The 18,067-nt window shown below is 50.5% G+C and overlaps 9 non-coding genes across 9 annotated transcripts; all 9 read right to left on the minus strand.

Annotated features, from left to right (window-relative positions):
• Window positions 1-4,314: 4,314 nt before the first annotated feature.
• trnat-ugu (transfer RNA threonine (anticodon UGU)) lies at window positions 4,315-4,387 on the minus strand. The gene has a single exon. It is a non-coding gene; the product is annotated as a tRNA-Thr (tRNA).
• Window positions 4,388-5,633: 1,246 nt separating this feature from the next.
• trnat-ugu (transfer RNA threonine (anticodon UGU)) lies at window positions 5,634-5,706 on the minus strand. The gene has a single exon. It is a non-coding gene; the product is annotated as a tRNA-Thr (tRNA).
• A 1,246-nt stretch (window positions 5,707-6,952) lies between these two features.
• Window positions 6,953-7,025, minus strand: trnat-ugu (transfer RNA threonine (anticodon UGU)). The gene has a single exon. It is a non-coding gene; the product is annotated as a tRNA-Thr (tRNA).
• Window positions 7,026-8,271: 1,246 nt separating this feature from the next.
• trnat-ugu (transfer RNA threonine (anticodon UGU)) lies at window positions 8,272-8,344 on the minus strand. The gene has a single exon. It is a non-coding gene; the product is annotated as a tRNA-Thr (tRNA).
• Window positions 8,345-9,590: 1,246 nt separating this feature from the next.
• On the minus strand, window positions 9,591-9,663 carry trnat-ugu (transfer RNA threonine (anticodon UGU)). The gene has a single exon. It is a non-coding gene; the product is annotated as a tRNA-Thr (tRNA).
• A 1,246-nt stretch (window positions 9,664-10,909) lies between these two features.
• On the minus strand, window positions 10,910-10,982 carry trnat-ugu (transfer RNA threonine (anticodon UGU)). Its single transcript has one exon. It is a non-coding gene; the product is annotated as a tRNA-Thr (tRNA).
• Window positions 10,983-13,546: 2,564 nt separating this feature from the next.
• On the minus strand, window positions 13,547-13,619 carry trnat-ugu (transfer RNA threonine (anticodon UGU)). The gene has a single exon. It is a non-coding gene; the product is annotated as a tRNA-Thr (tRNA).
• Window positions 13,620-16,183: 2,564 nt separating this feature from the next.
• Window positions 16,184-16,256, minus strand: trnat-ugu (transfer RNA threonine (anticodon UGU)). Its single transcript has one exon. It is a non-coding gene; the product is annotated as a tRNA-Thr (tRNA).
• Window positions 16,257-17,502: 1,246 nt separating this feature from the next.
• trnat-ugu (transfer RNA threonine (anticodon UGU)) lies at window positions 17,503-17,575 on the minus strand. The gene has a single exon. It is a non-coding gene; the product is annotated as a tRNA-Thr (tRNA).
• Between the last annotated feature and the right edge of the window lie 492 nt (window positions 17,576-18,067).

An 18,067-nucleotide genomic window follows, 5' to 3' on the forward strand; every position in this document is an offset into this window, starting at 1 on the left:
ACACGGGGAGAAGGTGCAAACTCCACACAGTCAGTCGCCTGAGTCGGGAATTGAACCCGGGTCTCTGGCGCTGTGATGCAGCAGTGCTAACCACTGTGCCACTGTGCCACCGTGCCGCCCATAATAAATAAGATGGATGAGCTTGAGGCTCTTTTGGAAATTGGCAGATTCAATATTGTGGGGATAACTGAGACGTGGCTTCAAGTGGACAGGGCTTGGGAAATGAATATTAAAGGCCACACGTGCTATCGTAAGGACAGACTGACGGGCACATGGGGTGGGGTGGCCATGTTGGTAAGAGATGATATTCAGTCCCTTGCGTGGGGGGACCTAGAATCAGGGGATGTAGAGTCAGTATGGATAGAGCTGAGAAATTCTAAGGGTAAAAAGACCCTCTTGGGAGTTACCTACAGGCGCCCAAACAGTAGTCTGGATGTCGGATGTAAGTTGAATCAGGAGGTGAAATTGGCCTGTCGCATAGATGTTACTATAGTTGTTATGGGGGATTTCAACATGCAGGTAGACTGGGAGAGTCAGGATGGTGTTCGACCTCAAGAAAGAGACTTTCTGGGGTGCCTCCGAGATGGATTCTTAGAACAGCTGGTGCTGGAGCCTACCAGGGAGAAGGCAATTCTGGATCTGGTATTGTGCAACGAACCAAAATTGATCAGAGACCTCGAAGTGAAGGAGCCATTGGGAAGTAGTGACCATAATACAATAAGCTTCAATCTGCAATTTGAGAGGGAGAGGGTACAATCGGAAGTGACAATATTTCAGTTGAATAAAGGGAACTATGGAGCTATGAGGGAGGATCTGTCCAAAGCTCAATGGTGCAATACCTTAACAGGGATGGCAGATATTTCTGTACATAATGCAGAAGATGCAGGATCAGTTCATTCCAAAAAGGAAGAAACATCCTACGAGGAGGCATGGGTGGCCATGGCTGATGAGGGAAGTTAAGAAAAATATAAAGTTAAAAGAGAAAAAGTATAACATAGCAAAGGTAAGTGGGAAAACGGAGGACTGGGAAGCTTTGAAAGAACAACAGAGGATTACTAAGAAGGAAATACGCAGAGAAAAAATGAGATATGAAGGTAAACTGGCCAAAAATATAAAGGAGGATAGTAAAAGCTTTTTTAGGTATGTGAAAGGCAAAAAAATTGTTAAGTCTAAAATTGGGCCCTTGAAGACAGAAACAGGGGAATATATTACGAGGAACAAAGAAATGGCAGAAGAATTGAATTGGTACTTCAGATCTGTGTTCACTGGGGAAGACACAAGCAATTTCCCTGAGGTAACAGTGGCTGAAGGACCTGAACTTAAGGGAATTTATATTTTCCAGGTATTGGTGTTGGAGAGACTGTTAGGTCTGAAGGTTGATAAGTCCCCGGAGCCTGATGGTCTACATCCCAGGGTACTGAAGGAGGTGGCTCGCGAAATCATGGATGCGTTGGTGATTATTTTCCAGAGTTCGATAGATTCGGGATCAATTCCTGCAGATTGGAAGGTGCATAATGTTGTACCACTTTTTAAGAAAGGTGGGAGAGAGAAAGCAGGAAATTATAGACCAGTTAGCCTGACCTGAGTGGTGGAAAAGATGCTGGAGTCTATTATAAAGGATGAAATTACGACACACTGGGGTAACAGGATAGGTCAGAGTCAGCATGGATTTATGAAGGGGAAATCATGCTTGACTAATCTTCTGGAATTTTTTGAGGATGTAACTCTGAAGATGGATGAGGGAGAACCAGTAGATGTAGTGTACCTGGACTTTCAGAAAGCTTTTGTTAAAAGTCCAACACAGGAGGTTAGTGAGCAAAATTAGGGCGCATGGTATTGGGGACAAGGTACTAACTTGGATTGAAAGTTGGTTGGCTGACAGGAAACAAAGAGTAGTGATAAATGGCTCCATTTCGGTATGGCAGGCAGTGATCAGTAGTGTACCGCAGGGATCAGTGCTGGGACTTCAGCTTTTTACAATATATGTTAATGATTTGGAAAATGGTATTAGTAATAACATTAGCATATTTGCTGATGATATTAAGCTGGGTGGCAGGGTGAAATACGAGGAGGATGTTAGGAGATTGCAGGGTGACCTGGACACGTTAGGTGAGTGGTCAGATGCATGGCAGATGCAGTTTAATATGGATAAATGTATGGTTAACCACTTTGGTGGCAAGAACAGGAAGGCAGATTACTACCTAAATGGAATCAATTTAGGTAAAGGGGCAGTTCCAAGAGATCTGGGCGTTCTTGTCCAGCAGTCAATGAAGGTAAGCATGCAGGTACAGCAGGTAGTGAAGAAGGCTAATAGCATGCTGGCCTTCATAACAAGAGGGATTGAATATAGAAGCAAAGAGGTTCTTCTGCAGCTGTACAGGGCCCTGGTGAGACCACACCTGGAATATTGTGTGCAGTTCTGGTCTCAAAATTTGAGGAAAGACATTCTGGCTAAGGAGGGAGTGCAGCGTAGGTTCACGAGGTCAATTCCTAGAATGGCAGGACTACCTTACGCTGAAAGATTGGCAGACTGGGCTTGTATACCCTTGGGTTCAGAAGACTGAGAGGGAATATGATTGAGACATATAAGATTATTAAAGGATTGGACGCTCTGGAGGCAGGAAACATGTTTCCGCGAATGGGTGAGTGTCGAACCAGAGGACATAGCTTAAAAATATGGGGTAGACCATTTAGGACAGAGATGAGGAGAAACTTCACCCAGAGAGTGGTGGCTGTGTGGAATGGTCTGCATCCGAGGACAGGGTAGACCCAGTCTCGGGATTCATTTAAGAAAGAGTTGGATCGAGCTCTCAAAGATAGTGGCATCAAGGGTTATGGAGATAAGGCAGGAACAGGATACTGATTAAGGATGATTAGCCATCATCATATTGAATGGTGGTGCAGGCTCGAAGGGCAGAATAATTGTCAGAAATCACAGAGGCGCTGTGAAACGGGGTGTGTGCTGGGAACAAGGCCGAGAGGCCCCAGGGAGATTGGAACTCACGAGCACTGGTGTACTACACCAATGCTCTAACCGCTGAGCTCCAGAGCGGGAGGGGGGTGGGGGGTGCGCTCCGTGCTGCACTCGTGACTAATTGGTGAACACTGGCTGACTCAAATACTTGGGACACAGGTTTCAATCGACTCTCGCGTCACCGTCTGTACAGTTTGAACATTCTGCCCGTGTGTGCGTGGGTTTGCTCCGGCTGCTCCGGTTACCGCTCTCAGTACAAAGATGTGAAGCTTCTGCGGGATTGGCCATGCTTCATTGTCCCATTGTGTACGGTGATAGTGCGGGCCCGGTGGATTCGTCAGCATTAAATGTAGAATGATGCGGAATGGGTCTGGGTCGATTGCTCTCTGCAGGGTCGGTGTGGACGAGATTAGAATAAATTAGATTGGCTACAGTGTGGAAACAGGCCCTTCAGCCCAACAAGTCCACATCGATCCTCTGAAGAGTAACCCACCCAGACCCATTTCTCTCTGAATTACGCACCTATGACTAGGGGCAATTTAGAACTTCCTGTAGAAGGGCTCATGCCCGAAACGTCGATTCTCCTGCTCCTTGGATGCTGCCTGACCTGCTGCGCTTTTCCAGCAATACATTTTCAGCTCAGCAATTTAGAATGGCCAATTCAGCCGGCCTGCACGTCTTTGGACTGTGAGAGCAAACCGGAGCAAACCCACGCAGACTCTGGGAGAATGTGCAAAGTCGACAGACTCGATTCCCTAAAGTTGGAATCGAGCTTGGCTCCCTAGCGCTGTGAGGCAGCAGTGCGAACCACTGAGCGACTGGTTGGGCGGAATGGCCTGTTTCCAAACTGGAGGGATCCTATGCCTCTGAGATTTCTGACAGTCACCGGGAGACTTAATTGGGAATTGTCATTCGCTCGCTTGGAGTGACTGAGGTCAGCGATCTCAAAGTTAAATCCGTGAACACACACAGCCCCGTTGTTTGCCTGCAGAAAAAAGAAGTTTGTGGATTTCAAATGAACGCTGTAAGTGACAAAAACAGAAGTTGCAGGAAAAGCTCAACAGGTCTGAGACGAGAAATGAGAGTCGACAGGTGTCTGTCACTTCAGGGTAATGACCCTGTTGTTTCAGACATCAATTCCCAAGCTCTTGACAAAAACCGCAGCTATCAGTCCAATGGGGTTATTCAGGAGCGCGACTCGTTCATTTGGTGATTGCGGCTGAACGCCGTAGCTTCCAAATAAGCCGGTTAGATGACAAGCTGGCGTTGAGCTTGAACATAGCATCCTACAGTCTCATGCCAAGCGTTGAAACTGAGTGGGCGCTGGAGACATGGCTGAGAGGCCCCAGGGAGATTTGAACTCACGACCCCTGGTTTACAAGACCAGTGCTCTAACCGCTGAGCTATGGAGCCGGGTGGTCCGGCGCACTGCCGCTGGATTGGTTAACACTGGCTGACTCAAATCCTTGGGACACAGGTTTCAATCGACTCTCGCGTCACCGTCTGCACAGTTTGAACATTCTGCCCGTGTGTGCGTGGGTTTGCTCCGGCTGCTCCGGTTACCGCTCTCAGTCCAAAGATGTGTAGCTTCTGCGGGATTGGCCATGCTTCATTGTCCCATTGTGTACGGTGATAGTGCGGGCCCGGTGGATTCGTCAGCATTAAATGTGGAATGATGCGGAATGGGTCTGGGTCGATTGCTCTCTGCAGGGTCGGTGTGGACGAGATTAGAATAAATTAGATTGGCTACAGTGTGGAAACAGGACCTTCAGCCCAACAAGTCCACATCGATCCTCTGAAGAGTAACCCACCCAGACCCGTTTCACTCTGATAATGCACCTATGACTAGGGGCAATTTAGAACTTCCTGTAGAAGGGCTCATGCCCGAAACGTCGATTCTCCTGCTCCTTGGACGCTGCCTGACCTGCTGCGCTTTTCCAGCAATACATTTTCAGCTCAGCAATTTAGAATGGCCAATTCAGCCGGCCTGCACGTCTTTGGACTGTGAGAGCAAACCGGAGCAAACCCACGCAGACTCTGGGAGAATGTGCAAAGTCGACACAGACTCGATTCCCTAAAGCTGGAATCGAGCCTGGCTCCCTAGCGCTGTGAGGCAGCAGTGCGAACCACTGAGCGACTGGTTGGGCGGAATGGCCTGTTTCCAAACTGGAGGGATCCTATGCCTCTGAGATTTCTGACAATCACCGGGAGACCTAATTGGGAATTGTCATTCGCTCGCTTGGAGTGACTGAGGTCAGCGATCTCAAAGTTAAATCCGTGAACACACACAGCCCCGTTCTTTGCCTGCAGAAAAAAGAAGTTTGTGGATTTCAACTGAACGCTGTAAGTGACAAAAACAGAAGTTGCAGGAAAAGCTCAACAGGTCTGAGACGAGAAATGAGAGTCGACAGGTGTCTGTCACTTCAGGGTAATGACCCTGTTGTTTCAGACATCAATTCCCAAGCTCTTGACAAAAACCGCAGCTATCAGTCCAACAGGGTTATTCAGGAGCGCGACTCGTTCATTGGGTGATTGCGGCTGAACGCCGCAGCTTCCAAATAAGCCGGTTAGATGACAAGCTGGCGTTGAGCTTGAACATAGCATCCTACAGTCTCATGCCAAGCGTTGAAACTGAGTGGGCGCTGGAGACATGGCTGAGAGGCCCCAGGGAGATTTGAACTCACGACCCCTGGTTTACAAGACCAGTGCTCTAACCGCTGAGCTATGGAGCCGGGTGGTCCGGCGCACTGCCGCTGGATTGGTTAACACTGGCTGACTCAAATACTTGGGACACAGGTTTCAATCGACTCTCGCGTCACCGTCTGCACAGTTTGAACATTCTGCCCGTGTGTGCGTGGGTTTGCTCCGGCTGCTCCGGTTACCGCTCTCAGTACAAAGATGTGTAGCTTCTGCGGGATTGGCCATGCTTCATTGTCCCATTGTGTACGGTGATAGTGCGGGCCCGGTGGATTCGTCAGCATTAAATGTGGAATGATGCGGAATGGGTCTGGGTCGATTGCTCTCTGCAGGGTCGGTGTGGACGAGATTAGAATAAATTAGATTGGCTACAGTGTGGAAACAGGACCTTCAGCCCAACAAGTCCACATCGATCCTCTGAAGAGTAACCCACCCAGACCCGTTTCACTCTGATAATGCACCTATGACTAGGGGCAATTTAGAACTTCCTGTAGAAGGGCTCATGCCCGAAACGTCGATTCTCCTGCTCCTTGGACGCTGCCTGACCTGCTGCGCTTTTCCAGCAATACATTTTCAGCTCAGCAATTTAGAATGGCCAATTCAGCCGGCCTGCACGTCTTTGGACTGTGAGAGCAAACCGGAGCAAACCCACGCAGACTCTGGGAGAATGTGCAAAGTCGACACAGACTCGATTCCCTAAAGCTGGAATCGAGCCTGGCTCCCTAGCGCTGTGAGGCAGCAGTGCGAACCACTGAGCGACTGGTTGGGCGGAATGGCCTGTTTCCAAACTGGAGGGATCCTATGCCTCTGAGATTTCTGACAATCACCGGGAGACCTAATTGGGAATTGTCATTCGCTCGCTTGGAGTGACTGAGGTCAGCGATCTCAAAGTTAAATCCGTGAACTCACACAGCCCCGTTCTTTGCCTGCAGAAAAAAGAAGTTTGTGGATTTCAACTGAACGCTGTAAGTGACAAAAACAGAAGTTGCAGGAAAAGCTCAACAGGTCTGAGACGAGAAATGAGAGTCGACAGGTGTCTGTCACTTCAGGGTAATGACCCTGGTGTTTCAGACATCAATTCCCAAGCTCTTGACAAAAACAGCAGCTATCAGTCCAATAGGGTTATTCAGGAGCGCGACTCGTTCATTTGGTGATTGCGGCTGAACGCCGTAGCTTCCAAATAAGCCGGTTAGATGACAAGCTGGCGTTGAGCTTGAACATAGCATCCTACAGTCTCATGCCAAGCGTTGAAACTGAGTGGGCGCTGGAGACATGGCTGAGAGGCCCCAGGGAGATTTGAACTCACGACCCCTGGTTTACAAGACCAGTGCTCTAACCGCTGAGCTATGGAGCCGGGTGGTCCGGCGCACTGCCGCTGGATTGGTTAACACTGGCTGACTCAAATACTTGGGACACAGGTTTCAATCGACTCTCGCGTCACCGTCTGCACAGTTTGAACATTCTGCCCGTGTGTGCGTGGGTTTGCTCCGGCTGCTCCGGTTACCGCTCTCAGTACAAAGATGTGTAGCTTCTGCGGGATTGGCCATGCTTCATTGTCCCATTGTGTACGGTGATAGTGCGGGCCCGGTGGATTCGTCAGCATTAAATGTGGAATGATGCGGAATGGGTCTGGGTCGATTGCTCTCTGCAGGGTCGGTGTGGACGAGATTAGAATAAATTAGATTGGCTACAGTGTGGAAACAGGACCTTCAGCCCAACAAGTCCACATCGATCCTCTGAAGAGTAACCCACCCAGACCCGTTTCACTCTGATAATGCACCTATGACTAGGGGCAATTTAGAACTTCCTGTAGAAGGGCTCATGCCCGAAACGTCGATTCTCCTGCTCCTTGGACGCTGCCTGACCTGCTGCGCTTTTCCAGCAATACATTTTCAGCTCAGCAATTTAGAATGGCCAATTCAGCCGGCCTGCACGTCTTTGGACTGTGAGAGCAAACCGGAGCAAACCCACGCAGACTCTGGGAGAATGTGCAAAGTCGACACAGACTCGATTCCCTAAAGCTGGAATCGAGCCTGGCTCCCTAGCGCTGTGAGGCAGCAGTGCGAACCACTGAGCGACTGGTTGGGCGGAATGGCCTGTTTCCAAACTGGAGGGATCCTATGCCTCTGAGATTTCTGACAATCACCGGGAGACCTAATTGGGAATTGTCATTCGCTCGCTTGGAGTGACTGAGGTCAGCGATCTCAAAGTTAAATCCGTGAACTCACACAGCCCCGTTCTTTGCCTGCAGAAAAAAGAAGTTTGTGGATTTCAACTGAACGCTGTAAGTGACAAAAACAGAAGTTGCAGGAAAAGCTCAACAGGTCTGAGACGAGAAATGAGAGTCGACAGGTGTCTGTCACTTCAGGGTAATGACCCTGGTGTTTCAGACATCAATTCCCAAGCTCTTGACAAAAACAGCAGCTATCAGTCCAATAGGGTTATTCAGGAGCGCGACTCGTTCATTTGGTGATTGCGGCTGAACGCCGTAGCTTCCAAATAAGCCGGTTAGATGACAAGCTGGCGTTGAGCTTGAACATAGCATCCTACAGTCTCATGCCAAGCGTTGAAACTGAGTGGGCGCTGGAGACATGGCTGAGAGGCGCCAGTGAGATTTGAACTCACGACCCCTGGTTTACAAGACCAGTGCTCTAACCGCTGAGCTATGGAGCCGGGTGGTCCGGCGCCCTTCGCAGGATTGGTTAACACTAGCTGACTCAAATACTTGGGACACAGGTTTCAATCGACTCTCGCGTCACCGTCTGTACAGTTTGAACATTCTGCCCGTGTGTGCGTGGGTTTGCTCCGGCTGCTCCGGTTACCGCTCTCAGTCCAAAGATGTGTAGCTTCTGCGGGATTGGCCATGCTTCATTGTCCCATTGTGTACGGTGATAGTGCGGGCCCGGTGGATTCGTCAGCATTAAATGTGGAATGATGCGGAATGGGTCTGGGTCGATTGCTCTCTGCAGGGTCGGTGTGGACGAGATTAGAATAAATTAGATTGGCTACAGTGTGGAAACAGGACCTTCAGCCCAACAAGTCCACATCGATCCTCTGAAGAGTAACCCACCCAGACCCGTTTCACTCTGAATAATGCACCTATGACTAGGGGCAATTTAGAACTTCCTGTAGAAGGGCTCATGCCCGAAACGTCGATTCTCCTGCTCCTTGGATGCTGCCGGACCTGCTGCGCTTTTCCAGCAATACATTTTCAGCTCAGCAATTTAGAATGGCCAATTCAGCCGGCCTGCACGTCTTTGGACTGTGAGAGCAAACCGGAGCAAACCCACGCAGACTCTGGGAGAATGTGCAAAGTCGACACAGACTCGATTCCCTAAAGCTGGAATCGAGCCTGGCTCCCTAGCGCTGTGAGGCAGCAGTGCGAACCACTGAGCGACTGGTTGGGCGGAATGGCCTGTTTCCAAACTGGAGGGATCCTATGCCTCTGAGATTTCTGACAATCACCGGGAGACCTAATTGGGAATTGTCATTCGCTCGCTTGGAGTGACTGAGGTCAGCGATCTCAAAGTTAAATCCGTGAACACACACAGCCCCGTTCTTTGCCTGCAGAAAAAAGAAGTTTGTGGATTTCAACTGAACGCTGTAAGTGACAAAAACAGAAGTTGCAGGAAAAGCTCAACAGGTCTGAGACGAGAAATGAGAGTCGACAGGTGTCTGTCACTTCAGGGTAATGACCCTGGTGTTTCAGACATCAATTCCCAAGCTCTTGACAAAAACAGCAGCTATCAGTCCAACAGGGTTATTCAGGAGCCCGACTCGTTCATTTGGTGATTGCGGGTGAACGCCGTAGCTTCCAAATAAGCCGGTTAGACGACAAGCTGGCGTTGAGCTTGAACATAGCATCCTACAGTCTCATGCCAAGCGTTGAAACTGAGTGGGCGCTGGAGACATGGCTGAGAGGCCCCAGTGAGATTTGAACTCACGACCCCTGGTTTACAAGACCAGCGCTCTAACCGCTGAGCTATGGAGCCGGGTGGCCCGGCGCACTGCACTGGATTGGTTAACACTGGCTGACTCAAGTACTTGGGACACAGGTTTCAATCGACTCTCGCCTCACCGTCTGTACAGTTTGAACATTCTGCCCGTGTGTGCGTGGGTTTGCTCCGGCTGCTCCGGTTACCGCTCTCAGTCCAAAGATGTGTAGCTTCTGCGGGATTGGCCATGCTTCATTGTCCCATTGTGTACGGTGATAGTGCGGGCCCGGTGGATTCGTCAGCATTAAATGTGGAATGATGCGGAATGGGTCTGGGTCGATTGCTCTCTGCAGGGTCGGTGTGGACGAGATTAGAATAAATTAGATTGGCTACAGTGTGGAAACAGGACCTTCAGCCCAACAAGTCCACATCGATCCTCTGAAGAGTAACCCACCCAGACCCGTTTCACTCTGAATAATGCACCTATGACTAGGGGCAATTTAGAACTTCCTGTAGAAGGGCTCATGCCCGAAACGTCGATTCTCCTGCTCCTTGGATGCTGCCGGACCTGCTGCGCTTTTCCAGCAATACATTTTCAGCTCAGCAATTTAGAATGGCCAATTCAGCCGGCCTGCACGTCTTTGGACTGTGAGAGCAAACCGGAGCAAACCCACGCAGACTCTGGGAGAATGTGCAAAGTCGACACAGACTCGATTCCCTAAAGCTGGAATCGAGCCTGGCTCCTTAGCGCTGTGAGGCAGCAGTGCGAACCACTGAGCGACTGGTTGGGCGGAATGGCCTGTTTCCAAACTGGAGGGATCCTATGCCTCTGAGATTTCTGACAATCACCGGGAGACCTAATTGGGAATTGTCATTCGCTCGCTTGGAGTGACTGAGGTCAGCGATCTCAAAGTTAAATCCGTGAACACACACAGCCCCGTTCTTTGCCTGCAGAAAAAAGAAGTTTGTGGATTTCAACTGAACGCTGTAAGTGACAAAAACAGAAGTTGCAGGAAAAGCTCAACAGGTCTGAGACGAGAAATGAGAGGCGACAAGTGTCTGTCACTTCAGGGTAATGACCCTGGTGTTTCAGACATCAATTCCCAAGCTCTTGACAAAAACTGCAGCTATCAGTCCAACAGGGTTATTCAGGAGCGCGACTCGTTCATTTGGTGATTGCGGGTGAACGCCGTAGCTTCCAAATAAGCCGGTTAGACGACAAGCTGGCGTTGGGCTGGAACATAGCATCCTGCAGTCTCACGCCAAGCGTTGAAACTGAGTGGGCGCTGGAGACATGGCTGAGAGGCCCCAGTGAGATTTGAACTCACGACCCCTGGTTTACAAGACCAGTGCTTTAACCGCTGAGCTATGGAGCCGGGTGGTCCGGCGCCCTGCGCTGGATTGGTTAACACTGGCTGACTCAAATACTTGGGACACAGGTTTCAATCGACTCTCGCCTCACCGTCTGTACAGTTTGAACATTCTGCCCGTGTGTGCGTGGGTTTGCTCCGGCTGCTCCGGTTACCGCTCTCAGTCCAAAGATGTGTAGCTTCTGCGGGATTGGCCATGCTTCATTGTCCCATGTGTACGGTGATAGTGCGGGCCCGGTGGATTCGTCAGCATTAAATGTGGAATGATGCGGAATGGGTCTGGGTCGATTGCTCTCTGCAGGGTCGGTGTGGACGAGATTAGAATAAATTAGATTGGCTACAGTGTGGAAACAGGACCTTCAGCCCAACAAGTCCACATCGATCCTCTGAAGAGTAACCCACCCAGACCCGTTTCACTCTGAATAATGCACCTATGACTAGGGGCAATTTAGAACTTCCTGTAGAAAGGCTCATGCCCGAAACGTCGATTCTCCTGCTCCTTGGATGCTGCCTGACCTGCTGCGCTTTTCCAGCAATACATTTTCAGCTCAGCAATTTAGAATGGCCAATTCAGCCGGCCTGCACGTCTTTGGACTGTGAGAGCAAACCGGAGCAAACCCACGCAGACTCTGGGAGAATGTGCAAAGTCGACACAGACTCGATTCCCTAAAGCTGGAATCGAGCCTGGCTCCCTAGCGCTGTGAGGCAGCAGTGCGAACCACTCAGCGACTGGTTGGGCGGAATGGCCTGTTTCCAAACTGGAGGGATCCTATGCCTCTGAGATTTCTGACAATCACCGGGAGACCTAATTGGGAATTGTCATTCGCTCGCTTGGAGTGACTGAGGTCAGCGATCTCAAAGTTAAATCCGTGAACACACACAGCCCCGTTCTTTGCCTGCAGAAAAAAGAAGTTTGTGGATTTCAACTGAACGCTGTAAGTGACAAAAACAGAAGTTGCAGGAAAAGCTCAACAGGTCTGAGACGAGAAATGAGAGGCGACAAGTGTCTGTCACTTCAGGGTAATGACCCTGGTGTTTCAGACATCAATTCCCAAGCTCTTGACAAAAACAGCAGCTATCAGTCCAACAGGGTTATTCAGGAGCGCGACTCGTTCATTTGGTGATTGCGGGTGAACGCCGTAGCTTCCAAATAAGCCGGTTAGACGACAAGCTGGCGTTGGGCTTGAACATAGCATCCTGCAGTCTCATGCCAAGCGTTGAAACTGAGTGGGCGCTGGAGACATGGCTGAGAGGCCCCAGTGAGATTTAAACTCACGACCCCTGGTTTACAAGACCAGTGCTCTAACCGCTGTGCTATGGAGCCGGGTGGTCCGGCGCCCTGCGCTGGATTGGTTAACACTGGCTGACTCAAATACTTGGGACACAGGTTTCAATCGACTCTCGCCTCACCGTCTGTACAGTTTGAACATTCTGCCCGTGTGTGCGTGGGTTTGCTCCGGCTGCTCCGGTTACCGCTCTCAGTCCAAAGATGTGTAGCTTCTGCGGGATTGGCCATGCTTCATTGTCCCATTGTGTACGGTGATAGTGCGGGCCCGGTGGATTCGTCAGCATTAAATGTGGAATGATGCGGAATGGGTCTGGGTCGATTGCTCTCTGCAGGGTCGGTGTGGACGAGATTAGAATAAATTAGATTGGCTACAGTGTGGAAACAGGACCTTCAGCCCAACAAGTCCACATCGATCCTCTGAAGAGTAACCCACCCAGACCCGTTTCACTCTGAATAATGCACCTATGACTAGGGGCAATTTAGAACTTCCTGTAGAAGGGCTCATGCCCGAAACGTCGATTCTCCTGCTCCTTGGATGCTGCCTGACCTGCTGCGCTTTTCCAGCAATACATTTTCAGCTCAGCAATTTAGAATGGCCAATTCAGCCGGCCTGCACGTCTTTGGACTGTGAGAGCAAACCGGAGCAAACCCACGCAGACTCTGGGAGAATGTGCAAAGTCGACACAGACTCGATTCCCTAAAGCTGGAATCGAGCCTGGCTCCCTAGCGCTGTGAGGCAGCAGTGCGAACCACTGAGCGACTGGTTGGGCGGAATGGCCTGTTTCCAAACTGGAGGGATCCTATGCCTCTGAGATTTCTGACAATCACCGGGAGACCTAATTGGGAATTGTCATTCGCTCGCTTGGAGTGACTGAGGTCAGCGATCTCAAAGTTAAATCCGTGAACACACACAGCCCCGTTCTTTGCCTGCAGAAAAAAGAAGTTTGTGGATTTCAACTGAACGCTGTAAGTGACAAAAACAGAAGTTGCAGGAAAAGCTCAACAGGTCTGAGACGAGAAATGAGAGGCGACAAGTGTCTGTCACTTCAGGGTAATGACCCTGGTGTTTCAGACATCAATTCCCAAGCTCTTGACAAAAACTGCAGCTATCAGTCCAACAGGGTTATTCAGGAGCGCGACTCGTTCATTTGGTGATTGCGGGTGAACGCCGTAGCTTCCAAATAAGCCGGTTAGACGACAAGCTGGCGTTGGGCTGGAACATAGCATCCTGCAGTCTCACGCCAAGCGTTGAAACTGAGTGGGCGCTGGAGACATGGCTGAGAGGCCCCAGTGAGATTTGAACTCACGACCCCTGGTTTACAAGACCAGTGCTTTAACCGCTGAGCTATGGAGCCGGGTGGTCCGGCGCCCTGCGCTGGATTGGTTAACACTGGCTGACTCAAATACTTGGGACACAGGTTTCAATCGACTCTCGCCTCACCGTCTGTACAGTTTGAACATTCTGCCCGTGTGTGCGTGGGTTTGCTCCGGCTGCTCCGGTTACCGCTCTCAGTCCAAAGATGTGTAGCTTCTGCGGGATTGGCCATGCTTCATTGTCCCATGTGTACGGTGATAGTGCGGGCCCGGTGGATTCGTCAGCATTAAATGTGGAATGATGCGGAATGGGTCTGGGTCGATTGCTCTCTGCAGGGTCGGTGTGGACGAGATTAGAATAAATTAGATTGGCTACAGTGTGGAAACAGGACCTTCAGCCCAACAAGTCCACATCGATCCTCTGAAGAGTAACCCACCCAGACCTGTTTCACTCTGAATAATGCACCTATGACTAGGGGCAATTTAGAACTTCCTGTAGAAAGGCTCATGCCCGAAACGTCGATTCTCCTGCTCCTTGGATGCTGCCTGACCTGCTGCGCTTTTCCAGCAATACATTTTCAGCTCAGCAATTTAGAATGGCCAATTCAGCCGGCCTGCACGTCTTTGGACTGTGAGAGCAAACCGGAGCAAACCCACGCAGACTCTGGGAGAATGTGCAAAGTCGACACAGACTCGATTCCCTAAAGCTGGAATCGAGCCTGGCTCCCTAGCGCTGTGAGGCAGCAGTGCGAACCACTGAGCGACTGGTTGGGCGGAATGGCCTGTTTCCAAACTGGAGGGATCCTATGCCTCTGAGATTTCTGACAATCACCGGGAGACCTAATTGGGAATTGTCATTCGCTCGCTTGGAGTGACTGAGGTCAGCGATCTCAAAGTTAAATCCGTGAACACACACAGCCCCGTTCTTTGCCTGCAGAAAAAAGAAGTTTGTGGATTTCAACTGAACGCTGTAAGTGACAAAAACAGAAGTTGCAGGAAAAGCTCAACAGGTCTGAGACGAGAAATGAGAGGCGACAAGTATCTGTCACTTCAGGGTAATGACCCTGGTGTTTCAGACATCAATTCCCAAGCTCTTGACAAAAACAGCAGCTATCAGTCCAACAGGGTTATTCAGGAGCGCGACTCGTTCATTTGGTGATTGCGGGTGAACGCCGTAGCTTCCAAATAAGCCGGTTAGACGACAAGCTGGCGTTGGGCTTGAACATAGCATCCTGCAGTCTCATGCCAAGCGTTGAAACTGAGTGGGCGCTGGAGACATGGCTGAGAGGCCCCAGTGAGATTTGAACTCACGACCCCTGGTTTACAAGACCAGTGCTCTAACCGCTGTGCTATGGAGCCGGGTGGTCCGGCGCCCTGCGCTGGATTGGTTAACACTGGCTGACTCAAATACTTGGGACACAGGTTTCAATCGACTCTCGCCTCACCGTCTGTACAGTTTGAACATTCTGCCCGTGTGTGCGTGGGTTTGCTCCGGCTGCTCCGGTTACCGCTCTCAGTCCAAAGATGTGTAGCTTCTGCGGGATTGGCCATGCTTCATTGTCCCATTGTGTACGGTGATAGTGCGGGCCCGGTGGATTCGTCAGCATTAAATGTGGAATGATGCGGAATGGGTCTGGGTCGATTGCTCTCTGCAGGGTCGGTGTGGACGAGATTAGAATAAATTTGATTGGCTACAGTGTGGAAACAGGACCTTCAGCCCAACAAGTCCACATCGATCCTCTGAAGAGTAACCCACCCAGACCCGTTTCACTCTGAATAATGCACCTATGACTAGGGGCAATTTAGAACTTCCTGTAGAAAGGCTCATGCCCGAAACGTCGATTCTCCTGCTCCTTGGATGCTGCCTGACCTGCTGCGCTTTTCCAGCAATACATTTTCAGCTCAGCAATTTAGAATGGCCAATTCAGCCGGCCTGCACGTCTTTGGACTGTGAGAGCAAACCGGAGCAAACCCACGCAGACTCTGGGAGAATGTGCAAAGTCGACACAGACTCGATTCCCTAAAGCTGGAATCGAGCCTGGCTCCCTAGCGCTGTGAGGCAGCAGTGCGAACCACTGAGCGACTGGTTGGGCGGAATGGCCTGTTTCCAAACTGGAGGGATCCTATGCCTCTGAGATTTCTGACAATCACCGGGAGACCTAATTGGGAATTGTCATTCGCTCGCTTGGAGTGACTGAGGTCAGCGATCTCAAAGTTAAATCCGTGAACACACACAGCCCCGTTCTTTGCCTGCAGAAAAAAGAAGTTTGTGGATTTCAACTGAACGCTGTAAGTGACAAAAACAGAAGTTGCAGGAAAAGCTCAACAGGTCTGAGACGAGAAATGAGAGGCGACAAGTGTCTGTCACTTCAGGGTAATGACCCTGGTGTTTCAGACATCAATTCCCAAGCTCTTGACAAAAACAGCAGCTATCAGTCCAACAGGGTTATTCAGGAGCACGACTCGTTCATTTGGTGATTGCGGGTGAACGCCGTAGCTTCCAAATAAGCCGGTTAGACGACAAGCTGGCGTTGGGCTTGAACATAGCATCCTGCAGTCTCATGCCAAGCGTTGAAACTGAGTGGGCGCTGGAGACATGGCTGAGAGGCCCCAGTGAGATTTGAACTCACGACCCCTGGTTTACAAGACCAGTGCTCTAACCGCTGAGCTATGGAGCCGGGTGGCCCGGCGCACTGCGCTGGATTGGTTAACACTGGCTGACTCAAATACTTGGGACACAGGTTTCAATCGACTCTCGCCTCACCGTCTGTACAGTTTGAACATTCTGCCCGTGTGTGCGTGGGTTTGCTCCGGCTGCTCCGGTTACCGCTCTCAGTCCAAAGATGTGTAGCTTCTGCGGGATTGGCCATGCTTCATTGTCCCATTGTGTACGGTGATAGTGCGGGCCCGGTGGATTCGTCAGCATTAAATGTGGAATGATGCGGAATGGGTCTGGGTCGATTGCTCTCTGCAGGGTCGGTGTGGACGAGATTAGAATAAATTAGATTGGCTACAGTGTGGAAACAGGACCTTCAGCCCAACAAGTCCACATCGATCCTCTGAAGAGTAACCCACCCAGACCCGTTTCACTCTGAATAATGCACCTATGACTAGGGGCAATTTAGAACTTCCTGTAGAAAGGCTCATGCCCGAAACGTCGATTCTCCTGCTCCTTGGATGCTGCCTGACCTGCTGCGCTTTTCCAGCAATACATTTTCAGCTCAGCAATTTAGAATGGCCAATTCAGCCGGCCTGCACGTCTTTGGACTGTGAGAGCAAACCGGAGCAAACCCACGCAGACTCTGGGAGAATGTGCAAAGTCGACACAGACTCGATTCCCTAAAGCTGGAATCGAGCCTGGCTCCCTAGCGCTGTGAGGCAGCAGTGCGAACCACTGAGCGACTGGTTGGGCGGAATGGCCTGTTTCCAAATTGGAGGGATCCTATGCCTCTGAGATTTCTGACAATCACCGGGAGACCTAATTGGGAATTGTCATTCGCTCGCTTGGAGTGACTGAGGTCAGCGATCTCAAAGTTAAATCCGTGAACACACACAGCCCCGTTCTTTGCCTGCAGAAAAAAGAAGTTTGTGGATTTCAACTGAACGCTGTAAGTGACAAAAACAGAAGTTGCAGGAAAAGCTCAACAGGTCTGAGACGAGAAATGAGAGGCGACAAGTATCTGTCACTTCAGGGTAATGACCCTGGTGTTTCAGACATCAATTCCCAAGCTCTTGACAAAAACAGCAGCTATCAGTCCAACAGGGTTATTCAGGAGCGCGACTCGTTCATTTGGTGATTGCGGGTGAACGCCGTAGCTTCCAAATAAGCCGGTTAGACGACAAGCTGGCGTTGGGCTTGAACATAGCATCCTGCAGTCTCATGCCAAGCGTTGAAACTGAGTGGGCGCTGGAGACATGGCTGAGAGGCCCCAGTGAGATTTGAACTCACGACCCCTGGTTTACAAGACCAGTGCTCTAACCGCTGAGCTATGGAGCCGGGTGGTCCGGCGCCCTGCGCTGGATTGGTTAACACTGGCTGACTCAAATACTTGGGACACAGGTTTCAATCGACTCTCGCCTCACCGTCTGTACAGTTTGAACATTCTGCCCGTGTGTGCGTGGGTTTGCTCCGGCTGCTCCGGTTACCGCTCTCAGTCCAAAGATGTGTAGCTTCTGCGGGATTGGCCATGCTTCATTGTCCCATTGTGTACGGTGATAGTGCGGGCCCAGTGGATTCGTCAGCATTAAATGTGGAATGATGCGGAATGGGTCTGGGTCGATTGCTCTCTGCAGGGTCGGTGTGGACGAGATTAGAATAAATTAGATTGGCTACAGTGTGGAAACAGGACCTTCAGCCCAACAAGTCCACATCGATCCTCTGAAGAGTAACCCACCCAGACCCGTTTCACTCTGAATAATGCACCTATGACTAGGGGCAATTTACAACTTCCTGTAGAAAGGCTCATGCCCGAAACGTCGATTCTCCTGC

The sequence above is a fragment of the Chiloscyllium plagiosum genome, unplaced genomic scaffold, assembly GCF_037043375.1.
Source record: "Chiloscyllium plagiosum isolate Xiang-an unplaced genomic scaffold, Cpla_swu_hap1 HiC_scaffold_38, whole genome shotgun sequence".
NCBI lineage: Eukaryota > Metazoa > Chordata > Chondrichthyes > Orectolobiformes > Hemiscylliidae > Chiloscyllium > Chiloscyllium plagiosum.